Source organism: Pinus tabuliformis, chromosome 2_2 (assembly GCF_031772625.1).
Source record: "Pinus tabuliformis cultivar Carrire ecotype Pingquan chromosome 2_2, CPIR1, whole genome shotgun sequence".
NCBI lineage: Eukaryota > Viridiplantae > Streptophyta > Pinopsida > Pinales > Pinaceae > Pinus > Pinus tabuliformis.
The window spans coordinates 800,891,554-800,914,215 of record NC_142300.1 but is presented as its reverse complement, the minus strand read 5'-3'; the positions used below and the strand labels follow the sequence as shown (position 1 = coordinate 800,914,215).

The window sequence follows — 22,662 nt, the reverse complement described above, 5'->3', positions numbered from 1 at the left end:
GGACTTTACCTAAAGAGGTATTATGCTTAAATGGTGGGTATGGAGAAATTTTAGTTAGGTTAGGTTTTCTTTCTAGCTAGTATGTTTGTTAGTTAGTCAGTGTGCTTAGCTTAGCGAGTGTGTTTTTCGTCGTTATTCTGGCTTATCTTGGTTTTACTCTTGATATTGCAGATGTCGACACCTCTCCAAACATACATTGGATTTGCTGATGGTGCTTGTCGTAGTACACGGAATATCTCTTCCGCAGCTTGGGTTATCTATTCACCCTCTGACGAGTTAGTTTCTATGCATGGGGTAAGCCTCGGTCAAACAATGAACAACATTGCAGAATACAGTGCAGTGGTTGAATTATTATCCGAATCTATTTCATTTGGAATTCGACGTTTGATAGTGAGGTTAGATTCTGAACTTGTTGTATTACAGCTTAATAAAGTTTATGCCATTAGAAATCCTGTGTTATTAAGGTTGTTTTTGAGAGTGCGTCTCTTGGAACGTGAATTTGATTACATTGAATATCAGCATATTCCAAGGTCTTTAAATACATTAGCAGATGCAATTGCTTCTCGAGTGTTGGACAGACATTTACGATAAATCATGCAAGTAAATTTAAAAACATTACATCACATATGTTAAACACCATAAGCCGGTAATAGTGATATATATATAGATAGGAGTGTGTCAAAAAATATACATCGTCTTCGATCATAGGTTGAAAAACACCTTATGATCGGCAAAAGTGATAAAGTACAAAAAGTCAAAAATGTCACAGGTGTCTACAAAGTGACTAGCCAATCACTGGTGGTGCTCCCTATACGACACCACTGCACGGGCTACCTTACGCAAAAATCTCCTAAATGGTCCAGGGACTGCGACTACATAGCGCTGAAGCCTGATAGGAATATCATCCATAGTAGTCTCAGGCATATCCGCCGTCAGACGCTCTAGATCATGCTCCAACTCAGCTAGTACCTCTGCAGCCGCGTCCTGTGGGGCCAATACCGGTGCAACTGGATGTCTCCTCTCAAAAGGCCGGAGGTTGGCTGGGTGCTGTGGACCAACATCTGCATTTTGAAAATTTTTACTATCAGTTTTGAGACGATATATATAAAAAACAAAAAAATACATAATTTAAAAAACTTGTGAAAAATAAAGTACCTCTGCCGTCCCATTGTTCTCCCTGTGGAAGAACCATGTCTGGATCACCTCGAAAATCTACTCCGGCATACGGAAAGTCCTGGATCGAGAAAACCTGGTCCTCTAACCAGTGAAAATAACTATCAGAGAATCGAACAACCGTCGTGCCCTCGTCAGGATGTCGGGCCATCACCGCAACCCATCGTACCAGCTTTGGCTCCCGAGGACCCAAGATATCAACAGTGAGTTGCTGAGGGATCAGCATCGGAACTCTCTCTAAGGCAAAGCTCACGACTAAAGGCCCATATCCAAAAGTTTTCAGTCGTCTGTTCTTTGCCTTAGTCAGTTGGCTCTTCATATTAGCCGACACAGCATCACACCAGTTGAAAATGGTGCCTTGGTAACAGTCAATTGCCATCCGCATTTGGGACCCGTAAGCAATGTGTAAAGCGGCTGCGCCGCAAATTATGGTAACCGTGAAAGCTATAAATTTCAGTTCACGCAGAGAGATGTGTTTAATTTCCACGCCTTTCGCATGGTGTGCATTGGGTGTGCACCAATCTTCCCGGAGACTAATAAGGGATTGGCCACCCGGCCTAGTCCCGACTAGATTGAGTTGCTCACCTCTATTTGGCAAGCTAGTGAGAAAGTATACATCGGAGGGCTCTATCTCGAGCTGGTGCCCTCCTATGTAAAAGCATTGCTCTTGAACGTTCCATCTCTCAACCAGCCATTCTAAGAATCTCACCTGAGCCCTCATGCCAGGTATGGCCCAGTATTTATATAGCCCGCATGATTTTAGGGCATCAATGGAAGGTTGATGTTCAATTGCAGCTAAATCAACGTCCTCGTGCTCTCTTTCTCTCCAATCCAACATGGTGAGTGCCCTACACACCAAGAAACAACGATTAGAATTAATTTGGGGAAATTTGAATGGTTCTTTGTGAGGATTGGGGTTTCAAATTCCGCATTCCACGGAGGACGCACCCCGCATTTACAACACAGGGCGTCCGGACGCAGCTGGCCTGAAGGTGGGCTGCGTCCCCCGACCATTTTCCTGTATAGGAAAAAGTCGGGGGACGCAGGTCACCCGAAGGGCACCTGCGTCCACCGAGGGGCGCATTTTGAAACCTAAACCCCCCCAAAAAACAAAACTAAAACCTAAAATACAATTTTAATCGGATGAAATTGAAGAGTAGGATGTTGTAAAATACCTGGAAGAGACGGCGTTCGATTCTGACGGTCGGATTTTCCGCAGCGACCACGGGAAGTTTCTTGCCAAAAGCTCTTTTTTCAACCTCAACAGTCAAATGGTAAAAATGACATTGTAAAAAATCTTTTTATAGGTTTTTTGGATGAATTTGTTCATTTTTCACCATGAAAGGATGTTTTTCGATGTATTTTTGCCTATCTTAAACATGTATGCGTAATGTGTTGTTTTTGTGCAGGACAAAGGGACTTAGAGGGAAAATTGTCATTTTTCACGAACCAAAATATCAGAGTCATCTTTTAAGCCCTTTTCTGACTCCTAAAAAATGAAAAGATTGCCGAGCGTTTCTTTTACACTCGTTAAAACGGAATTAAAAGACGGTCCCCTTATAGCTCTTTTCTGACCGTAGAATCAGGAAAAGATTGCCGGGTTTTTGTCGTTTCAAACTCGATACGGAAATAAAACGACGTGTCCTTGATCGCTTTTTACTTTTCAGGTCAGTGGCACTAACTATGAAAGTACTCCTTGGTCGCAAGATCAAGCGGTTCCCCCAGGTATTATTTTATACTTTTTCGGGCTTGAGGGACACAAATCTATGAAAAAGTTCAACTTGGAGTCTTCTTAAGTTTTTCAGACTCTCTAAAATTGAAAAACGCCGAGTTTCTCCTATACTGGGCTCGTTAAACATTTCACAGTAAAGGACCTATTCAATTACAAACAGGAACGAACCACTCCTTCCTAGGGTTCGAATCAAAACTAGGTTGGACTCATCCGAAGGATGAGCTTATAATCAAGCATATGTTATCCTCCTCAAGCTTGTTAAAAAATAAAGAGGTACTTGCCAGAAATGGTGGGGGAAAAGAGAGAAGAATGAGCCTATTTGTTACCTTTTATCTCAGAAGAAACTTTATTACCACTCTTGAACACGACACTTTTCATTCACCTAGGTTGGGAAATCCTTTACCTCACAGTTGATCAAACCACTTTGAAAGTCTTCAGCCGGGTTCCAGGGATTAACTTTGAGTTATTCAGCACCAAGCCATCTGTCGTGTCGTTATGTGTTCAAGAGGTCTGCAAGCAAAACTTTCATCTGCAAAATACTTGTCATACATTTGACCATCCCTGAGTCAGTCTTTACAGCAACATTTCTTCAACTTGAACAATGATTTCGTGTTGTGGGCTTGCCTGCAACGGGTCGCTTTCTATCGACATCAGCACATTATCTAGAGAGATGACTTAGAAATCGTCAGTACCTTGAAGTCTGCATGCATCAATGGTAGGTTTCTCGCCTTTGACGTCAGTTTACATCATTGACTCTCGATCGAAGGATTCCGTGAAATGTTCGACATCAACTCATTCATTCACATCTCATGGATTGTACTGGGTACTTTGAGAACCATTGACATTACTGGTGGTCTCTCTCACGCTTGTTAACAGTTTACGTCATCGACTGGTAATCAAGTGGTTTCTACCATGTTCGACATCAACTCATTTATTCGCATGGCTAGAATCGTACCAATTCGAGAAGTAGAAATGAAGACCCTGGATCTAGTTTCCACCATCCAGGCTGCGAGGAGTTTTGTATTCATTATCTAAGTAGACTAATCATAAACAGATGGTTGCGCCCATACTGTGTCTACAAAAGTCTATGATTATGATGTACTGCAAGATCATTCATGTATCAGAGTAGTTAGTCTGTTAGTTAAAGTTTTAATCTGAGTATGGGAATGCCTACCTCAGTGATGATATAATCTTATACATGTATTTTGTGTTGAAAATTGCAGGTTCTGACCAGGCTCTCCACGAGATAATCCTTGAAATGATAAAGCGCTTCACCCTTCCTAGATAATACAAAACCCTAATCTATTTCAGGCTTCGCACTTTAGGGGGCAATCTGTTACACTAAAAAATGTCACCATGACTATTTACAGTTAGGATGACTCTATCAATAGGCATGCTACCCTCTTAGGCAAGTCTTATGCCTCTACTCTCCATGTCAAACTCCAAAAAAGAGAGAAAGTCTTTCTAAATGTATTTATCTCTGGGGACGCAGGTTCTCTCAAACTTACCTGTGGGGACGCACCCAATGTTCACAAAAGCTGCGTCTTTAGACGCTCTGTATGTAAAGGTGCAGGTGTGTCCCCCTGAAAAGGTTAAAATGCACGAGTTTCATCTTTAAAAATTCACTTGTGGTCATTTCTAGAGCATTCTAGAAGGTTGTTCGACGTGTATTGAGCGCCTCCAGATGGTTCATGCACTCCTACCAAAGAGGAACTTATCCCATCAATAAGGGAGCTATCCCATCCAAAGAGGGGATTATCCCATTGATGGTGGACCTGATTAACTTCCTCTTGTGATAAGAATGTCTCATATATAAAAAACGGAAACTTTTAGAGTTTTTCCCCACATCCTTTCTTTATGCAAGTTAGGAAATGGCCAATCCTACAAGTTTAAAGGGTTAGAGGACCTACAAATTTAAAAAATAAATAGTCGCTCTTCGCTTGCATGCCAAAAGGTTTGCATGCCCCCAGGTATAAAATAGAGTTTCAAGGTTACCTCTTCTTCTTTCCATTAAAACATTTGTTTTACCGGGAGAGGCCTACCTCTTACAGGTCACCCAAAGATTTTTCTATTCACAGTGTGAACAAAACACTTCTTCGGCGATGTCTACCGAAATAGACAGAGGTGAGTGAAGGAGGCTACTCCACTCACGTAACTTTGACAAGAGAATCTTGTTCCAGAATAACCCCCTCTTCCAATCACGGACGAGAGTACAGACTAGTCATATTCTCTCACGGAAACTTAACCTATACCTGAAGTTTTCTTGCCGAAGCAAACCAGGGTGCATTCCCCCTAGGTTTCAGTCATGTCCCCCGAATCACTCGCGCTCATCAGGCGGGTGGACTGGAGATTGAGACATTTCTTACGTGAAAAGACCATTCAGGGATGGTATATGACTATTTGCTATGCGTGATCCAGGGAATGAAAGTTGGCCCCACGAGCTTGACCACTCTTCCTTCGTGCGGAAAACACATTACTCTAAAGAGTGAGGAGACAATGGCTCCCATGCAATAAATATAGTCTCATCCAAGGAGTAGATTATAATCCAGGGGTCCTTGAACTACCATTACATTCATTTGAATGGTTTTCCCCCTCAATGTTATGGGCACATTGGAAAGGATCCCTAACGGTCGACTGGTTCCTTTATTAAAGCCTGTTAGATTTATCATCTCAGGCAAAAGCGATGGCGAACCAAGCGCTTTCCAAGCAGTTGAGGAAAGGATACTCACAGAAGCCCCTTCATCTATGATGGTACCAACCATAACCATTCTATATATTTGAACAATGATTCAGAATGGTATACTAGCTGGTAAATGGGGTTTGCCTAGTTGATTCCAGTCGAAGGAGACAACTAAGTTGCTTGGAGGTGGGACCGAATAGATGGTCGGGTATGACTCTGATGAACTTCCTTCCTACAGTAAAGGAACGGGTAAATTGCCCCCATGTTCATTGGAGTCTATGCTTATGAAAAGAATTTGGACAGTGTCATCCTTGTTCTCTTCGGTGACTTATCATCTGAAGATGGAACCTCTAAAGGAAAGAACGGGTCAACTGCCGCCTCGACATTTTGAATTTCATCTGGTATGGGTTCAGATGGTTTGTCTTCAATGATAGATGCTTCAGCCGACCGCCTGAGCGGGCCAACTAGATTTTCAACTAGTGACGGACTCGGCAAGAGTTTTTAATATCCAGGAGGAAGTCGTAACGGTGAAATCGACGATCGTCCAAAACTCTTTTAGCCTCATCTAAGAAGGGACAACGGTGGACGGCATGATCGCCTTCGCACAGTTTACAAGGAAATCTATATTTTCCTTTTTGTCTTGGGGCTTCACTTTCACTAGTCGACGGTGTGTTTTCAACATGATCATCAGAGGTTGACGACACCGGGTTGTGAAAACGAGGAGACTAGTCCCTTAAGATCCGAGGGATGCAAGGACAATCTCTATGATAGTGTTCTCCTTTACAAATGACACATGGCGATTTAGGCCTGGTCGGTGTAGTGTGCGGATTTTTTGCTAGACGATACTCGTTTTCCCCCATTCGCTTTTGGCTCCTTCTTCTTCTTCTCTTTCTTCTTCTTTTCCTTCTTCTTCTCAGGTACTTGAATTTTGGCTTTACCAGCCCCGTCAAGTGAAGAGGAAGGAGGAGAGGAAGAATTAGAGGAAGTAGAAGGTTGGTGGGTAACTATGGACTCGTCTAGTTGCTGATTCGATTGTTCAGGAATTGCGGTGTTCTGAATGAAAGAGATTGAGAAGAGCCATACAGGCAAGCCGATTGTCAGTCCTGGAAGCGACAATGTGGCCATATGGGGTGCACCAACATCTCCCCAAGAGGATAAGGGACTAGGATTTCCTCCAAGGGGAATTCCTTGGTTGGTGGATTCCATTTTATCAACCCAAGATCAATGTAGGAAAGGGTAATGAATATTCTGTTTAAAATAAATTTTAGACGCTTTGACACAACTTGTTTTTTCAATTTTTAAGATTCGATAAAAGACAAAAGATGACTCTAGTCTCCTTCGATTTTTAATGAGCCTGAAGTGACAAGTGCTCAGATGGACCTTTTTTGTTAAAGACTCTGAAAAGGAACAAAAGGGACTGCTCTGGAAATCTAGGTAGAGGGATTACCAAACCAATCGCAAAACTGCAGAATACTTTTTACGGTCTGGCAGTCAATCTTCTCGAATGCTGTGTTCAGTGCATTGCGATCGATAGGGCGGCAGACACGGCTTCCTATGGATAAAGGATTAAGCCTATTGGGGTCTCCCAAAATATACTTGATGGTACGTGGGAGCACAAGTTCGTATTGTCACTTATCATCTCAAAGTGGAGGAATCACCCAAGCATCAGTGAGAACAACAGTTACCAAGATTTACGACGCCAGAATACGTCTCTAGCCTAGACTTCTAAATGTTGTGCGTTAAGTTCCAAAGCGTTGTTAGATTCATTGAATTTATTTTATAGTTGATCTTTTTTATGAAGTTTTCCTTTTAGGTTCACCGTGAGATGTAGATGTAATTCCTAAAATAAACAATCTTTTTCTCTTCTTTGAGCAATGAAAATCCTAGCTACTAAGGAAAGAAAGACATAATCTTTTCACAAAGAGCAAAGAGCACACTCTAAATGCACTTTCCTAAATCAAACCAATCAAAATGTCTATATGCAAATGCACATGCATGTATTTGTTTTCGACTTTCTTAGTATATGAATGCTAAAAACAAATTTGATGCACAAATCTGAATTTCTTTTCAAGCGACAAATATCAACAAGTTTCTTTTCGAAATAAAAAATGGAGACGATCACAACACCTTACGATTTTGAAATGAATACTTGTTCTTGACACTAGAAAATTACAAATTCAGACCAACAACAATAGTAACAAGGTAATCGACCATCAACAACAATCAAACTCTTTCCTACGATTGAAATTGACACTTGCGACAGTTTCAAATCAAAGGACGACAGTACAATTACGCTACTTTTGCAAAGGAGAACTGAAAATGACTCAAAAAACACACAAAAACATTTACAATTCTTTTGTACAAAGGAGGCGGAATAACAGCAAGGAAAAGGGGTTTCAAACAGACATATATTGATCACAGGCAGCAAAATTCAGGAATAGAACTGGAAAGAATGAATCATAGAAACCAAAACTGCACAAAGCCTAGTCTGATCAATGCACCTGTAACACAGAGAATTTGAAATGCAGCGCACCTTTTCCACTAGGGAAGTGCGATGAAGTTCAGATTCTCTGAACAATACCTACGCTGGGCTAGAAACGAGACTCTTTTTGGGTTTCGGGTCATAGTTTGCAGTTCAGTTCATGGGTTTTGGCCGAGCAAAAGGTAATCAGTAATGCAACAATCAGGAGTAGATCTAAGGAGGATCTAAGAGCTATCACAAGGGCAATCAGATAGTTTGTGAATTAGTTGTTTAAATCATAAATAGGTCCCATAGATGGACTGAAGTAGCATTTATCTACTTTGCATTTGCTATGGAAAATGCAGTTCGAATGCTACTTGTAAGTTTATGAAATAGACAACAAGAAAGATAAACAAACAAACTAATTCTTCCCCCGCGGAGTCGCCATTTTGTTACAGGGAAAATTGTCTATATATAACTGCTCTATCCCACTAAGGTGTGACAACTGACTTAGAAACAAACAGAGTAAAGCTACTTTCGTTTTTCCTTTATGAATTATAGATAGAGAGGAACAGAAAGACCAACCTCTGTCTTGCGCTAATCTCCTGGTTTGATTCCTCTCTTCCTTGATATTCTTTCGCTACTTGTTCCCTTGCACGCCCAGCTTCACAAAGTACTTGTAAGATCACAATAGCATATAACTATGCAAAGACATGGATCTATAATCATAAACAATCTAGAATCAGATGTAAATTGACCATACAAATGCAGCAAATATCAATGATACAAGAGCATGGAGGAAAAATTGAATAGCTTTTATTGATAAACAAGAAAGAGCCAAGAGGAGTTACAACCAGTTGTTCTGACCCAGCATCAACCTCTTAGCAAGGAAGCCCCTCTTCACCTCATACAAAGCTTAGATGACCCAACAATCTGATGTTTGTCTCAAGAAACCAACAGTAATTCCTTACAATATGCAAAATTCCAGCCTCTGGATCTCTGGGATGAGGGATCCATATATAGATATTTGTAATGGAGATGAGTCAGCTTATGATTTTATTAGTGTCTTCCCTCTAATAGTTCTTGCTTACACTTGGAGATTGATGATCTCTTACTCATCCTTGGTCAAATTCAGAGAGGCAAGTGTCACAAGAGAAGTTTCTGGAAGCTTCCATTGCCTCTCCACCTCGTGGAATGACACTTCCATTTGTCATTTCTCACCCATCACATCCCATAGAAGGACTTTTTGAAATGAAACACACCCACAAAGTGTATTTACGTGAGATGCAACGCACTTGGCCAGTGGAGCAGCTGAAATGATCCAGTTTTGACCAATTCTGAGCAGTTTTTCATGGAGAACTTCTGGGAGAAGCTGTAATTTGTTGAGCTTGTTCCTTTAGGGGTTAGAACAACACTTTTAGGGACTTTAGGAGCCCTTGGTTTATGGACATTTCATGCTTGGGGTTGTAGGGCCCAAAATTTTCTATAACAGTCAGGTCATGCCATGCCACGCGTGGGTGCTCAGGAACATGTGGCCGTGCAAAAAAAGTTAGGGCGTGACCACTCGTGTGCCTCCTGCACGTTCGCGCGACCCATTTTCCCAACGCTCTGTCGTGCCTTCATTTGGGCGGGTTGGGTCGTGCCGTGTGTGGGTGCTCGGGCACACATGGCAGTGCCAAAAATACTAAGTCATGACCCCCCATGTGCCTTCTATACGTTCGTGCGGCCCGTTCGCCCGCCGCTGCCTTGTGCCTTCATTCGGGTCGCACACCCATGGAAACCCCAAATTTCATTTGGGTTGTGCATACAAGGAAACCCCAAATTTTGTTCGGGTCGGGTCGTGTCATGTCGTGTGTGGGTGCCCGTTCAAACGCGTTCGGGTGGGTCGGGTCGGCTCGCATAAGGCCGGTCGGGCCATGTCGTGCCGTGTGTGGGTGCGCGGGCACACGTGGGCATGCCAAAAATGCTAAGTCGTGACCGCCCGTGTGTCTTCTACACGTTCGTGTGGCCCATTTTCCTGATGCTCCCTCGTGCCTTCGTTCGGGTCGTGCGCCCACGAAAACCCCGAAATTTCGTTCGGGTCGTGCACCCATGGAAACCCCAAATTTCGTTCGGGCAGGTTGGGACGTGTCGTGTGTGGGTGCCCGTGCAAACGGGTCGGGTCGTGTCATGTCGTGTCGTGTGACGGTGCCCAGGGCACACGTGGCCGTATAAAAAATGCTAAGTTGTGAAGGGGGGTGGGCCTTGTGCACGATCGTGCTGCCTGTTTGCCCGAATCACCCTTGTGACTTCATTTTGGTCGTGTGTCGAAGCCCATGTAAACTCGTTCGAGCGGGTCATTTGCCATGTAAAAACTCATCTAGGCGGGCCGTTTGCCATGTAAACTCATTCAGGCGGGTCATTTGAGGGCGCCCGTGTAAACTCGTTCGGGCGGGTCAGGCGAGGTCGTCCGTGCAAAAATGTTCAGGCGGGTCGGGCAAGGGCGTCCGTGCAAACCCGTTCGGGAGGGTTGTTCGGGTGATGACATCCGTGCGAACCCATTTGGGTGGGTTAGGCGAGGGCGTTCGTGAAAACCCGTTCAGGCGGGTCGGGCGAGGGTGTCCGTGCAAACTTGTTCGGGCGGGTCATTTGAGGGCACCCGTGTGAACTCGTTCGGGTGGGTCGTTCAGGTGAGGGCACGCTCGGGCGAACGAGCCCGTATCAAAAATGCTAAGTTGTGACCCGAGGTTGGCTTTCTGCATGTTCGTGCAACTCGTTTTCCCGACTCTTCCTTGTCGCTTCGTTTCGGTCATTCGGGCGGGTTGTTTGAGGGCGTGTGTGTGAACTCGTCCGGGTGGGTCGTTTGAGGGCGTCCGTGTGAACTCGTTCGGGCGGGTTGTTTGAGGGCATCCATGCGAACTCATTCAGGCGGGACGTTCGGGTGAGGGCGCGCCTGTGCGAATGAGCCCGTATCAAAAAATGCTAAGTTGTGACCCAAGTTTGGCTTTACACACGTTTGTGCAGCTCGTTTGCCTGGCTCTCCCTTGTCGCTTCGTTTCAATCATTCAGGCGCACATGCAAAATCGTTCGAGCGGTTCGTTTGCGCGCCTGAGCGAACGAGCCCATATCAAAAATGCTAAGTTGTGACCCGAGGTTGGCTTTGTGCACGTTCGTGCAGCTCGTTTTCCCGGCTCTCCCTTGTCACTTCGTTTCGGTTGTTCGGGCGGGTTGTTTGAGGGCATCCGTGTGAACTCGTTCGGGCGAGGGCGCGCCCAGGTGAACGAGCCTGTATCAAAAAAGGCTAAGTTGTGACCCGAGGTTGGCTTTGTGCATGTTCGCACAGCTCGTTTGCCCGAATCTCCCTTGTTGCTTTGTTCCGATCATTCGGGCACCCATGCAAAATCGTTCGGGCGGGTCGTTTGAGGGTGCCCGTGTGAACTCGTTTGGGTGGGTCGTTTGGGCGGGTAGTTTGAGGGCACCCGTGTGAACTTGTTCTGGCGGGTCGTTTGAGGGCACCCGTGTGAACTTGTTTGGGCAGGTTGTTCGGCTGAGGGTGCGCCCGGGAAAACGAGCCCGTATCAAAAATGCTAAATTGTGACCCGAGGTTGGCTTGTGCACATTCGTGCAGCTCGTTTTCCCGGCTCTCCCTTGTCGCTTCATTTCGGTCGTTCGGGCGGGTCGTTTGAGGGCACCCGTGTGAACTCGTTCGGGCGGGTCATTCGAGCGAGGGCGCGCCCGGGCGAACGAGACCGTATAAAAAATGCTAAGTTGTGACCCGAGGTTGGCTTTGTGCACGTTTTTACAGCTCGTTTGCTCGGCTCTCCCTTGTTGGTTCATTTCGGTTGTTCGAGCGCTGATGCAAAATCGTTCGGGCGGGTCATTTGAGGGCGCCCGTGTGAACTCGTTTGGGCGGGTCGTTCGGGCGAAGGCGCGCCCGGGTGAACAAGCCCGTATCAAAAATTCTAAGTTGTGACCCAAGGTTGGCTTTGTGCATGTTGGTGCAGCTCGTTTGCCCGGCTCTCCCTTGTCGGTTCATTTCGGTCGTTCAGGCGCCCATGCAAAATCGTTCGGGCGGGTCGTTTGAGGGTGCCCATGTGAACTCATTCGAGCGAGTCGTTTGGGCGAGGGCACACCCGGGCTAATGAGCCCGTATCAAAAATGCTAAGTTGTGACTCGAGGTTGGCTTTGTGCACGTTTGTGTAGCTCGTTTTCCCAGCTCTCCCTTGTCGATTCATTTCGGTCGTTCGGGCGCCCATGCAAAATCGTTCAGGCGGGTCGTTTGAGGGCGCCCATTTGAACTCATTCGGGCGGGTTGTTCTGGCGAGGGCGCGCCCCGGCAAACGAGCCCGTATTAAAAATGCTAAGTTGTGACCCGAGGTTGGCTTTGTGCACGTTCGTGCAGCTCGTTTGCGCGGCTCTCCCTTGTCGCTTCGTTTCGGTCGTTCGGCCGCCCATGCAAAATCGTTCGGGCGGGTCGTTTGAGGGCGCCCATGTGAACTCGTTCGGGCGGGTCGTTTAGGCGAGGGCACGCCCAGGCAAACGAGCCCGTATCAAAAATGCTAAGTTGTGACCCGATGTTGGCTTTTTTCACGTTCGTGCAGCTCGTTTGCCTGACTCTCCCTTGTCGCTTCATTTCAGTCGTTCAGGCGCACATGCAAAATCATTCGGGCGGGTTGTTTGAGGGTGTCCATGAGAACTCATTCGGGCAGGTCGTTCAAGCGAGGGCGTGCCCAGGCGAATGAGCCCGTATAAAAAATGCTAAGTTGTGACCCAAGGTTGGCTTTTTAAATGTTCGTGCAACTTGTTTGCTCGGCTCTCCCTTGTCACTTTGTTTCGGTTGTTCGGGCGGGTCGTTTGAGGGCGTCTATGTGAACTCGTTCAGGCAGGTCGTTCGGGCGAGGGCCCGCTTAGGTGAACGAGCCCATATCAAAAAATGCTAAGTTGTGACCCGAGGTTGGCTTTCTACACGTTCCTGCACCTTGTTTGCCCGGCTCTCCCTTGTCGCTTCATTTCGGTCGTTCGGGCGAACGAGCCTGTATCGAAAAATGCTAAGTTGTGACCCGAGGTTGGCTTTGTGGACCTTCGTGCAACTCGTTTGCCTGGCGCCCCCTTGTCGGTTCGTTTCGGTCGTTCGAGCGGCCATCCAAAATCGTGCAAGTGGGTCATTTGGGGGCATTCGTGTGAACTCGTTCGGGCGGGTCTTTCAGGCGAGCACACACCTGGGCGAACGAGCCCCTATCAGAAATGCTATGTTGTGACCTGAGGTTGGCTTTGTTCACCTTCGTGCAGCTCGTTTGCCCGGCTCTCCCTTGTCGCTTTGTTTCGGTCATTCCGACACCCATGCTAAATCGTTTGGGCAGGTCGTTTGAGGGCGCCCGTGTGAACTCGTTCGGGCGGGTTGTTCGGGCGAGGGTGCGCCACAGCGAACGAGCCTGTATTAAAAATGCTAAGTTGTGACACAAAGTTGGCTTTGTGCACATTCGTGCAGCTCGTTTGCCCGGCTCTCCCTTGTCGCTTCGTTTCGGTCGTTCGGGCGAGTCATTTGAGGGTGTCCGTGTGAACTTGTTCGAGCGGGTCGTTCGGGCGAGGGCGTGCCTGGGTGAACGAGCCCGTATTAAAAATGCTAAGTTGTGACCCAAGGTTGGCTTTGTGCATGTTCGTGTAGCTCGTTGGCCCGATGCTCCCTTGTCGCTTCGTTTCGGTCGTTCGGGTGCCCACGGGTCGTTTGAAGACGCCCGTGTGAACTCGTTCGGGCGGGTCGTTCGGGCAAGGGCGCGCCCGGGCGAATGAGCCCGTATAAAAAATGCTAAGTTGTGACCTGAGGTTGGCTTTGTGCACGTTCGTGCAGCTCGTTTGCCCAGCTCTCCCTTGTCGCTTTGTTTTGGTCGTTCGGGCGGGTCGTTTGAGGGCGTCGGTGGGAACTCGTTTGGGCGGGTCGTTTGGGTGAGGGCGCGCCCGGGTGAACGAGCCCATATCAAAAAATGCTAATTTGTGACCAGAGGTTAGCCTTGTGCATGTTCGTGCAGCTCGTTTTCCTGGCTCTCCCTTGTCGCTTCATTTCAGTTGTGCGGGTACCCATGCAAATTCGTTCGGGCGAGGGCGCACACGGGTCAACGAGCCCGTATCAAAAATGCTAAGTTGTGACCCGAGGTTGGCTTTGTGCATGTTCATGCTGCTCGTTTGCCCGGCTTTCCCTTGTCACTTCGTTTTGGTCGCGCGAGGGCCCATGCAAATTCCAGATGATTCGAGCGACAAGTTTTATTTCTGTGTGAAAGGTGGGTTGGTAATTAAGTTGTGTTTTCAAGTTTCCTGGTCCCCTCATGCCTCTCCAGATGATACCAACAACAGGTTTCTTTCCGTGTGAATGGTGGTTTGGTAATCGAGTTGTGTTTTCACGTTTTCCTGAACGATGGCCTTGGGTCGTTTGTGGGGTTGCCGATTTTCATCTTCTCTCCATCCCCACTCAGTAGCGCATGAGCGGTAATGTTAGCCACTCTCGTCTTGGGAGGCATATGTGAACAATTCCCCTTCTTCTCTCCAAGTTCTTGGAGCTGTATGGGCTGTTGTGGTGTGGCTCCCTGGCTCGTCCTGGTCCCCGCGTGACCCTCCAGATGATACCAGTGACAGGTTTTCTTTCCGTGTGAAAGGTGGGTTGGTAATCAAGTTGTGTTTTCGGGTTTTCCTGAACGATGGCCTTGGGTCGTTTGTAGGGCCGCCGATTTTCATCTTCTCTCCATCCCCACTCAGTAGCGCATGAGTGGTAATGTTGGCCATGCTCATCCTGGGAGGCATATGTGAACAATTCCCCTTCCGCTCTCCAAGTTCTTGGAGTTGTATGGGCTGTTGTGGTGTGGATCCCTGGCTCGTCTTGGTCCCCTCGTGCCTCTCCAGTTGATACCAGCGGCAGGTTTTCTTTCGTGTGAAAGGTCGGTTGGTAATCTAGTTGTGTTTTCGCGTTTGCCTGAACGATGGCCTTGGGTCATCTGTGGGGCGGCCGATTTTCATCTTCTCTCCATCCCCACTCGGTAGGCATGAGCGGTAATGTTGGCCATGCTCGTCTTGGGAGGCATATGTGAACAATTCACTTTCGGCTGTCCAAGTTCTTGGAGCTGTATGGGCTGTTGTGGTCTGGCTCCTTGGCTTGTCCTAGTCCCGGTGTGCCCCTCCAGATGACACTAGCGACAGGTTTTCTTTCCATGTGAAAGGTGGGTTGGTAATCAAGTTGTGTTTTTGGGTTTGCCTGAACGATGGCCTTGGGTCATCTGTGGGGCGGCCGATTTTCATCTTCAATCCATCCCAACTCAGTAGCGCATGAGTGGTAATGTTGGCTAGGCTACGTGGAGGTTCCCCTTCGCGGCCATATTCTTAGAGGGACTATGGCTATTTACGCCATGGAAGTTTGAGGCAATAATAGGTCTGTGATGCCCTTGGATGTTCTGGGCCGCACGCGAGCTACACTGATGCAGCCAATGAGTTTTTATTCCTGGTTCAAGAGGATTGGGAAATCTTCTCAAATTGCATTGTGATGGGGATAGACCATTGCAATTATTGGTCTTCAAAGAGGAATTCCTAGTAAGCACGTGTCATCAAGTCGTGTTGACTACGTCCCTGCCCTTTGTACACACCGCTTGTCGCTCCTACCGATTGAATGATCCGGTGAATTGTTCAGATTGCGTCGACGATGGTGGTTCACTACCGTCGACGTCGTGAGAAGTTCATTGAACCTTATCATTTAGAGGAAGGAGAAGTTGTAACAAGGTTATCGTAGGTGAACCTGCTGTAGGATCATTGATAGCAGGGGTTTTCTTTTTTGGTTCGGGTTGGTTGGGTTTCGATTGCAATGTGGGACTTTGTGGTGCGTCTCTAGGGGGGCGGGTTTGGTGTTTGGCGGGAACATTGTTGGTTGCTTGTCTCGAGGTAACTACGCTTTTTTTTTCATGTGTGCTTGCAAGCCATGCTTGTGCTTGTCCCACACATCCTTTGTTTTTCTTCCCCCCAATCTGTTTCTGCAGGGGGTCCGGAAGCTTGTTTCTTGGGAGCCCTTCCGACGATCTGTTCGACCGGGCATGGTTGCTGCAGAGTTGAGGTGCTCAGAAAATACGATGGATAAATTCAGACTCATTCATAGCGGTGGTGCTTGGTCTTTTGTTTGTTGGAAGGCATGGGCCAAGGGTGCGGGGTTCCATAGTTGTTTCTCTCGAAAAGGCAGCGGCGGTTGATGTGTTGCTTGGGTGAGCTTTTTCGCTGGTGGTTGGGTCGAGGGAGTGGTTGCGCGCGTGCCTGGTAGCTCAAACCTTCCGTGAGGCGAGATTGTCGGGGTGTGGTCAGTATGGGATGGATGAAGAGTGGTTGAACCCATTGGGCTGGCCACCCTAGTCCCTCCCAACCATTCCTCGACATGCCCTCGAGGAAGGGTTCGGTATCGAGGTAATGAAAAACCCATCCCTCGGTCTGAGCTCCATCGAGATCGCAATTTTCCCCGTCGACAGGCATGAGGGTGGCAATCTTATCTCGTGCCTTTGCCGTTGAGGGAATTCCTCGTCCTCTCATGAACCACTCCCCTTCTGAAGGAAAAAGAAGTAGCGGGTTTTGTCTTTGTTCCTCCCTTTGGATTGTGGGTTTTTTGTGGGACTTGCGTCATTTCTTTGTTTCATGGTGTGCACTTTGCGAACATCCCTCTCTCTAGTGGCCTTGCACCATCGATGTATTTGTGGCCCACAACTTTCTCTAGCGTTGAGTGTCGGCCCGTGACAACTCCTCTTTGGAGTTTGATTATTTGACCCCCGTTGACTCTCTCGCTGGAAAGGTTGTTGGGTGTTTTGTACACGGAGGGGTGCAAGAGCGGGGTGGGTTTGTGTTATTGGTAGCAGTATATTTGTCATTTGAAGCCTTGTGTCACTGGGTTGGGGGGCTATGTGCCTCTCAGTGACGTGCTCCAAACACTGGTCTCATCGTGGTCCTTGTCTTTTCTATTGGTCAATTTTAGGTTGTGATTTATTTGCTTGGTTGTTTTCTATGTTGTAAAGCTGGAAAGGGTGTTGTGCTGAATGCATGTGGGAGGGTGTGAAGAGGTGGGATGCTTTTTTGATTGGGTGCCTTGTTTGATTTCGTTTTGGTTAGCGGACGTCTACTCGGCATGCTGTTGAGCTTCTCTCTTTTCTTGGGATCTTTGTTTCTTTGGTGTTGTTTTCTTCCCTTCTTCCTTTTTCCCCTAGCTTTACGAAGGAGAGGTGGGATTATTGTGGATTGGTGTTCAGGAAGGACGAAAAGTAGTTCGAGTTCCCAGGGTGGCCACCCTAGTCCTTCTCGATCACCGTCCCCTGCAGTTCCCCCCTTTTTCCGAAGGTGCGGGGTTTGGGAAGCTTGATCTTTTTTTGAGCCTCCCCTTGTGAGCTGGTAGCCACGTTTAATATCTCTTGCTTTCCTGTTTTTTTCTTCCCTTCTTGATTTTGGCCCCTTAGCTTTACAGAGAAAAGGTGGGATTGTTGTGGATTGGTGTTCAGGAAGAAAGAAAAGCAGTGTGAGTTCCGAGGGTGGAAACCCTAGTCCTTCTCGATCGTTGTCCCCTGCATTTCCCCCCCTTTTTGCGAAGGCATGGGGGTGGGGAAGCTTGTTCTCTATTTGAGCCTCCCCCTGTGAGCCGGTGGATGCATTTGATATCTCTCTTTCTTTCATGTTGTTTTCTTCCCTTCTTCCTTTCGACCCCTAGCTTTACGAAGAAAATGTGGGATTGTTGTGGATTGGTGTTCGGGAAGGACGAAACGTAGTGCGAGTTCCCAGGGTGGCCACCTTAGTCCTTCTTGATCGTTGTCCCCTACAGTTCCCCCCATTTTGCGAAGGCATGGGGTTGGGGAAGCTTGTTCTCTGTTTGAAGCCTCCCCTTGTGAGCCGGTAGCCACGGTTGATATATCCCTTTCTCTCTTGTTGTTTTCTTCCCTTCTTCCTCGTGGCCCCTAGCGTTACGGAGAAAAGGTTGGATTGTTGTGGATTAGTGTTCTAGAATGATGAAATGCAGTGCAAGCTCCTAGGGTGGCCACCCTAGTCCTTCTTGATCATCGTCCCCTTCAATTCCCCCCTTTTGCCAAAGGTACGGGGCTTTGGGAGGCTTGTGCCTTGTTTTTGCTTTGTTTTCTACCCTTTTCTTCCTTTCGGTCCCTAGCTCTACGGAGTAAAGGGGGAATTTTTGTGGGCTGGTGTCGGGGAAGGGTCAAAAGTAGTGCGAGCTCCCTGGGTGGCCACCCTAGTCCTTCTCGATCGTTGTTCCATGCATTTCCCCCCTTTTTGTGAGGGCGTGGGGCTGGGGGAGATTGTCCTCTGTTCGAGCCCTCTCCCTGTGAGGGGGTTAGACACCTTTGTTTCTCTTTCTCTCATGCGCTTTTCCTCCTTTTGCCCCTTGGCCTTACATTTGTTGTGGGGGGTGACCCTATTCCATTTTGTGGCCGATTTTTCGGTAATACATGTGGAAACGAAACGACTCTCGGCAACGAATATCTCGGCTCTTGTTACGATGAACAACGTAGCAAAATGCGATACTTAGTGTGAATTGCAGAATCCCATGAATCATCGAGTTTTTGAACGCAATTTGCGCTCGAGGCCTCGGTCGAGGGCACATCTGTCTGGGTGTCGCATCCCATTCAAACGCGCTCCCTGCAATATGCTAGGGAGCAGCGGAGCTATTCGTCCCGGCCCCATGTGGTGCGGTCGGCTGAAATACCTCAAGTGATGTTTCGTGGTGTGCGTCAGCGAGCGGTGATCTTGTCCCCTTGGATGGGCAGTCGGCGTTAGCCGATGCGGGCTTTGTGTGGCATCACTCGAACTTGATTTTCTCTCTCTTGTCCTCCCATGGGGTAGGGCAGATTTAGCTCCAACTTTGCAACCCCAGCTCAAGCGAGAACACCCGCTGAGTTTAAGCATATAATTAAGCGGAGGAAAAGAAACTTACAAGGATTCCCCTAGTAGCGGCGAGCGAACCAGGAAGAGCCAACATGAAAATCGGGTGGCGGCGCTACCTGAATTGTAGTCTGTAGAAATGTCCTTAGTGGTGGACCTGAGCCAAGTCCCTTGGAAGGGGGCGCCTGAGAGGGTGACAGCCCCGTCGGCCCGGGACCCTGCCGCATCACGAGGCATTGTCGGCGAGTCGGTTTGTTTGGGAATGCAGCCCTAATTGGGTGGTAACTTCTGTCCAAGGCTAAATACAGGCGAGAGACCGATAGCGAACAAGTACCGTGAGGGAAAGATGAAAAGGACTTTGAAAAGAGAGTTAAAGAGTGCTTGAAATTTCCGGGAGGGAAGCGGATGGAGGCTGTTGATGCGTCTTGGTCGGATGCGAACGACTTAGGCTGGTCCGCTACTCAACTTGAGGTGCAAACCAACACGGGCTGCTACATCGTCGCAAGCGCGGGTGGATTACTTCCTGTTGGTTTGCTGTTGCGGTGGTCGAGGAATGAAGCGTGCGCCCTTGTGGCGAGCCGTGTGCACCTGCGGGCTCGTGGTGTTGATTGGCGGGCTTTTGATTTGACTTGTCTTGAAATGCGAACCAAGGAGTCTAACATGTGTGCGAGTCGACGGGTTTGAAACCCTGCGAGGCGCAAGGAAGTTGACGGGCGAGATCCCCTCTCTGGGGGGGTGCATCGTCGACCAACCTTGAGCTTATGCGAAGGGTTCGAATGCGAGCACACCTGTTGGGACCCGAAAGATGGTGAACTATGCCTGAACAGGGCGAAGCCAGAGGAAACTTTGGTGGAGGCTCATAGTGATACTGACAAGCAAATCGTTTATCTGACTTGGGTATAGGGGCAAAAGACTAATCGAACCATCTAGTAGCTGGTTTCCTCCGAAGTTTCCCTCAGGATAGTTGGAGCTCACGCGCGAGTTTTATCAGGTAAAGCAAATGATTAGAGGCATCGGGGGCGTAATGCCCTTGACCTATTCTCAAACTTTAAATAGGTAAGAGGGTGTGGCTGCTCCATTGAGTCGCACCGTGGAATCGAGAGCTCCAAGTGGGCCATTTTTGGTAAGTAGAACTGGCGATGTGGGATGAATCGAATGTCGAGTTACGGTGCCGAATTGCACGCTAACCTAGATCCCACAAAGGGTGTTGGTTGATTAAGACAGCAGGACGGTGGTCATGGAAGTCGAAATCTGCTAAGGAGTGTGTAACAACTCACCTGCTGAATCAACTAGCCCCGAAAATGGATGGCACTGAAGCGCGCAACCTATACTCGACCGTCAAAGCAATTGCCTGGCTTCGATGAGTAGGAGGACGCGGCAGTCGTTGAGAAACCTCGGGCGTGAGCTTGGGTGGATTGGCCCCCGGTGCAGATCTTGGTGGTAGTAGCAAATATTCAAATGAGAACTTTGAATACTTAAGTGGGGAAAGGTTCCATGTGAACAGCACTTGGACATGGGTTAGTCGATCCTAAGATATGGGGAAGCCTTGTATCAAGGGTGCACTCTGCACGAGCATCGAAAGGGAATTGGGTTAATATTTCCGAAACGAGACATGGCGGTGGGCAGCAATGTTAGGAAATCTGGAGACGTCATCGGGGGCCCGAGAAGAGTTATCTTTTATTTTTAACAGCTTGCCCACCTTGGAATCGGTTCACCAGGAGATAGGGTCCAGTAGCTGGAAGAGCACCGCACGCCTTGCGGTGTCCGGTGCGCCCTCAGCGGCCCTTGAAAATCTAGAGGATCGAGTACCATTCATGCCCGGTCGTACTCATATCCGCATCAGGTCTCCAAGGTGAACAACCTCTAGTCAATAGAACAATGTAGGTAAGGGAAGTCGGCAAAACGGATTCGTAACTTTAGGAAAAGGATTGGCTCTGAGGGCTGGGCCTAGGGGTCTACGCCCTCAACTCGTGGGCTGTCGGCAGTCTACCCGAGCTGCTCTCGCGGTGAGGGTGTGCAGTCGCGTGTCGATTGGGCTACTGGCGTAGAATGCCCCCTACCGGGGGCTTTTCCCTAGGCGTCGAACAATCAACTTAGAACTGGTACGGACAAGGGGAATCCGACTGTTTAATTAAAACAAAGCATTGTGATGGTCCCTGCGGATGCTGACGCAATGTGATTTCTGCCCAGTGCTCTAAATGTCAAAGTGAATAAATTCAACCAAGCATGGGTAAACAGCGGGAGTAACTATGACTCTCTTAAGGTAGCCAAATGCCTCATCATCTAATTAGTGACGCGCATGAATGGATTAACGAGATTCCCACTATCCCTATCTACTATCTAGTGAAACCACAGCCAAGGGAATGGGCTTGGCAGAATCAACGGGGAAAGAAGACCCTGTTGATCTTGACTCTAGTCCGACTTTGTGAAATGACTTGAGAGTTGTAGAATAAGTGGGAGTCGTTTTCGGAGCAAGTGAAATACCACTACTTTTAACGTTATTTTACTTATTCCGTGGGGTGGAGACAGGGCACTACCCCTGTTTTTGGCCTTAAGGCACGTTTCGGCGGGTCGATCCGGGTGGAAGACATTGTTAGGTGGGGAGTTTGGCTGGGGCAGCACATCTGTTAAAAGATAACGCAGCAGTCCTAAGATGAGCTTAACGAGAATAGAAATCTCGTGTGGAACAAAAGGGTAAAAGCTCATTTAATTTTGATTTTCAGTACGAATACAAACCGTGAAAGCGTGGCCTATCGATCCTTTAGAATTTCAGAATTTGAAGCTAGAGGTGTCAGAAAAGTTACCACAGGGATAACTGGCTTGTGGTAGCCAAGCGTTCATAGCGACGTTGCTTTTTGTTCCTTCGATGTCGGCTCTTCCTATCACTGTGAAGTAGAATTCACCAAGTGTTGGATTGTTCACCCACCAATAGGGAATGTAAGCTGGGTTTAGACCATCATGAGACAGGTTAGTTTTACCCTACTGATGAACTGCATCGCAATAGTAATTCAACTTAGTACGAGAGGAACCGTTGATTCACACAATTGGTCATCGCGCTTGGTTGAAAAGCCAATGGCGCGAAGCTACCGTGTGTCGGATTATGACTGAACGCCTCTAAGTCAGAATCCATGTTAGAAGCGGTGCATGTCACTCTTCGACTGTATCTCGACCCGCAGTAGGGGCGTCGCTTAGTCGCCCCCAGGGGCCCGTGTCATTTGAAAACCGTGTCCGTGAAGCATCTCGGTCGGGGCAGCTTTGAAGTTCAATTCCAAACGGTCGTTGAGAAGAATCCTTTGCAGACGACTTAAATATGCGACGGGGTATTGTAAGTGGCAGAGTGGCCTTGCTGCCACGATCCACTGAGATTCAGCCCTTGGTCGCCTCGATTCAGAGCTTCACTCTTTTCATAAACAAAATCAAGGCAACCCTCTCACGTCTCTGCCTCTTCCTCCAGACGATAATTTTTCATTGCTTGGTGGCAGGAAATTTGGCGTTTCCACGCCGCAACGGAAAGGGCACCGAAGCCCAGGAAAACTGGGGTTTCCATGCCGTGCCCCGGCGCCGAAAATTTGGGGTTTCCACCGGGCTCCTAAAATTCGGGGCTTCCATGTCATGCCAAAAATTTGGGGTTTCCACCCAGCACCTAATATTTGGGGTTTCCACTGGGCTCCTAAAATTCGGGGCTTCCATGTCGCGCCAAAAATTTGGGGTTTCCACCCGGTGCCTAAAATTTTGGGTTTGTACCGA

At 47.8% G+C, this 22,662-nt stretch overlaps 2 non-coding genes across 2 annotated transcripts; both read left to right on the top strand.

Moving 5' to 3' along the window:
• The first annotated feature begins 18,497 nt into the window (after positions 1 to 18,497).
• On the top strand, positions 18,498 to 18,651 carry LOC149195190 (5.8S ribosomal RNA). The gene has a single exon (XR_016255555.1). It is a non-coding gene; the product is annotated as a 5.8S ribosomal RNA (ribosomal RNA).
• A 247-nt stretch (positions 18,652 to 18,898) lies between these two features.
• LOC149195189 (25S ribosomal RNA) lies at positions 18,899 to 22,306 on the top strand. The gene has a single exon (XR_016255504.1). It is a non-coding gene; the product is annotated as a 25S ribosomal RNA (ribosomal RNA).
• Positions 22,307 to 22,662: the final 356 nt, after the last annotated feature.